This window comes from Microtus ochrogaster, chromosome 7 (genome assembly GCF_000317375.1).
Source record: "Microtus ochrogaster isolate Prairie Vole_2 chromosome 7, MicOch1.0, whole genome shotgun sequence".
NCBI classification, from domain to species: Eukaryota; Metazoa; Chordata; class Mammalia; order Rodentia; family Cricetidae; genus Microtus; species Microtus ochrogaster.
Window position 1 is genome coordinate 47,643,018 of NC_022014.1, and position 4,040 is coordinate 47,647,057.

Below are 4,040 nucleotides of genomic sequence, written 5' to 3' on the forward strand. Positions count from 1 at the left end.
CCTCCCATATCCCTCCCCCTCCCTCAATCAACTCCCCCTCTCTCATCAGCCTGAAGAGCAGAGTGGGTTCCCTGCCCTGTGGGAAGTCCAAGGACCTCCCACCTCCTTCCAGGTCTGGTAAGGTGAACATCCAAACAGCCTAGGCTCCCACAAAGCCAGTATGTGCAGTAGGATCAAAACAAGCTGAAATTCTTAAACCCTTCCCTATTCCCTATCTCTCTGCCGCTAGGCATCCCACGCTACGTTCAAAAGTCTCTCTCTTCTGTACTATTTCTGTTCACTCCCTCCTGCTACCAGCCACTCCATAGCCTAGGGGGAAAAGGGAAGATCCCTTTTTCCTGTCTGGTACCCACCCCTTTACACGTCCTGAAATTCTGCCCGCCTGTTCTGCTCTTAACAAATCCATTTTCCTTCAATAAACTCTACTATACCTTCCTCTACCCTAAAAGTCTCTTCTCCTGACTCCTCTTCTTGCTGGTCCAGCTTGCCGCGGTCAGCCTGGTCTACAAGAGCTAGTTCCAAGACAGGCTCCAAAGCTACAGAGAAACCCTGTAAAAAAGAAAAAAAAAAGTCTATTTGGTATGTACAGATGGAAATGTGTGAAGGACATGTCACATGTTTGTTTGGATATCTGACTTTGCATGTTTGCATGTTTTGCCTCTGGCCTTTGCTGAATCTGATGTGATGACAAAAAAAGTTACTCTATACTGTTCTATTTTATTATAAAGAAAAACAGCTTAAAATTGGGTATGGTTAAACTTAAAACCAGTAACTCCAAGTTGAAACCACTCTGGGAAAGTAGAAACACGTGGACATCCACCATTTTGATTGAAGTTAAACAAACTTCACTGCCATCTTTTGTAAGGGTGACCACGTGGACTGACCCCACTAAGGAGACATTAGGTCTCCGAGTTATTTTGGTTCTGTATGATAATTCTTGTCCTGTCCTAAAAAACAAAGTCTATGAAAGAGAAGGTTTAAAACAATGTTGGTTTACTGAGATATTAAAACTGCACCTCTGAATCTTGCTGGCAGCCAGATTTTATAACCTAAGATACTGATTTTAAATACACTAAATTGTTTACAATGCTAAAATTTGGTTTTGCCTTCCACAGACTATGATTACGTGTAGGTCTCAGGACCACAGCAGCAAACTAGAGACTGAAATAGTCATTCTAATGTTCTTGCCTTTACTAGCATTAGTAAGCTATAACTGGCTGGGTAAACTGTATGTCCCGATTTAATTTATATGCTCTCAAAGTCAAGCCAAAACAACACTAATTTAGACATCCCTAGTAGATAATTACACCCTGATCCTCAAGCACCTTGACAGACGTGAGAGGAGGATGGCACTTAACAAAAGAGAAAGCTCCGTCTTATGACGGAGAGACATGCCAGCTCCTGGCAGCACCCTGCATCTCCTTCAAGATTATGGATGGCCGTGGAAGAACTTCCACCTGAGGGCTTGCTTTAAATGTGCCAAAGCCAGCCGTGCAGCGAAAAACTGCTTCACACTTTAAACTGTTGCCGAGAACCTGTTCAGACCGAATAGATGGAGCAGTGGAGGACTGATCGTCCCGCCCTGCCAAGACAGGTAGGCTGATCTCTTCAGATTCCTACCAGCACCTTCTGGGCTTGGCAGCTGAACTCCAGTACTATTTCTGCAATGACGATAGAGAGAACCCAGGACTGTGGTCTAAGTAGCTGGAAAGCTGTTTGGCTTTTGATCAGATTTATCCCTCTCAGATCTGACGGCATTTGACTAGGGCACTGACAGATTTGTTGCCAGTTTAACAGCTCTTCCTGACCCTCAAGGCTAAAATCACCCTGGTAGGTAACTTAACTCATTAGTTAAGCTTCCTGCTGAAAGTACGGACAGGCATGCCTCATTGCGAGGCTTCCTAGTCTAGGATTGATAGATTTCAGATGTAACTTCGGAGGTTCAGAGTTCTAAATTTCCTCTGGTTGTCGTCTAAAAATGTTGATACCTTTTAACCCAAAACCATAGCCTTTTGCTATGACATCAGGATGTAAATCTGTTCCAGCTGTCTTACAGACACCTCCAGGTTCCTGGGAGAAGTTCTGCTGCTGTATCAGGAAATCTCGTCTGGTGAAAACTAAGTCTCCAGAGCCCATTTGGATCCCATCTATTTTTGAGCATATTTTGCAGGTTCAGTCTTCCTGCCTGGGCCAAGGTCAACCCACAGAGGGCCCTCTAGATACTCTAGACCCTGCACCAGCTCCTGGGACTTCACCACGGGTACCACCTCTCCAGGTTCAAACAGGCACCTATCCAGCAACCGGAACCCAGTTTTCTAAGATGTCCCAATAAAGAACATATCTGCTCTCCTGTCTCGTTCCTTCACCTTTGCCTCTTCTGTATATCCAGGACACTTCTCTGTTCCACTCTTTCTGGCAGTTATCACCCTTCCCATGGCTAGCCCCATTGCTGATCAGAGCTAGCCCCATTGCTATTTTTCTCCAAGCAACCTGGTTTCTCAGCTTCCTCAAGGAACAGGTGCCTGAGGTTTCCAGGATGGTAGCTAACCAAATGCTTCTTCACCCACACCCCCCACTGAGTGTGAGCCCACTGACTCTCAACTACCCCTCTGCCCCGTCATCCCTTATCAACAGGAAGCAGCCAGACTTGAACCTGAACCTATATACCCAAAAAGGTTGGGATGTTTGGAATCTCCAGCTGGGGGTGGGCATTCCAGACCCCACCCTCAGCACACCAACCAGCAGCTCCCTGGAGCTTCCTCATTCCAGACTCTGTCCCTGAGAAAGCCCACCATCAGCAGCTCCTCCCCTGGAGATGCCCGGGACCTACCTGCTATTTAAGACCCAGCCCATATATCTGCTATGAGTGTTTTTTTGTTCTTTATTCCTGCCTTCCTGAGAGTCATCCAGAGGTGCTCTGCTTCTCACTGTCCTGTTTATTAAATCTGGACTTATTAATTTGGTTTGATTTGGCTTATTGCATCGTTGGTGGAGGAACCCAGCAACCGGGATCCAATTCTTAACAGCTACAACGTGAACGATTTTGTTACATCACACACTGCCTTACCATAAGCTACAAGCAAAGGAGCCAGATGACTCTGCACTGAAACCCCTCTAAAACCATGAGACAAAATCAGCCTCCCATGGCTGTAAGTTGATGACTTCAGATGTCAGTTACAGCAACGGAAGCTGGTGCACACAGAACTTTGATGTTCTGCAAAACTTTTCACACTGGCTGATAGTGAAATAGTCACAAGAAATCTGGATTTCTGACTCTTCAAAAATACTCCACAAACAATCACACACTCATTCATTCTCACAGGGCATCCATCAGTCAGGAAAACAGAAAAGCTATTAATGAACAGCCACTATGCTTCCGCAAATGCCCTGTGATAGCTCTCTGTACTGATTTCCTTTGTGTCCCCGAGAGCCTTCCTCTGTAGTAAGTTTATGAATGTCCCCAGGAGACTGGGAGGCACAGCAAAGTTAGAGGACTTCCCAACAGCAGAGATCATACCCCCTGCTCCAGGCAGTTAGTCCTGAGTGCCACGGTCCCCTCCTCCACTAGCCCTGGAGTCACTGGGGGAAATGCCTACTGTCTACACTTCCCACCTCTTAGCTCAGTGCCCCAGGTGACAGAGACTCTGAAGCAGTTCTAAAAGTTGAGATGGAGACAGAACAAAAGATGTTGTTAGATGTAGGCCGTTCACTTTTATTAGTTGAAACACAAATGAAATGTAAGGGATTCTTTGTGTTTGTTTTTTTGAGAAAGGGTCTCCTATAGCCCAGGTTGGCCTTGAACTTGCTATTAGCTGAAGATGATCCTTTTGCCTCCACCTCCTAGTGCTGAGATTACAGCCATGTGCTACCACTCCCATTTTAGAGTCTGAATTCTTAAAGGCATCTTTACTTTCATTCAGGTTCAAAGTGAAATAGCAGCAATGAGGGGTTCTTATCTACTTGCTCACTCAGGCATCAAGGATGTGCACATGAAGTGTGCTGTTTGGTCCCTGTCAGACTATCAGATAATACAGGACCAG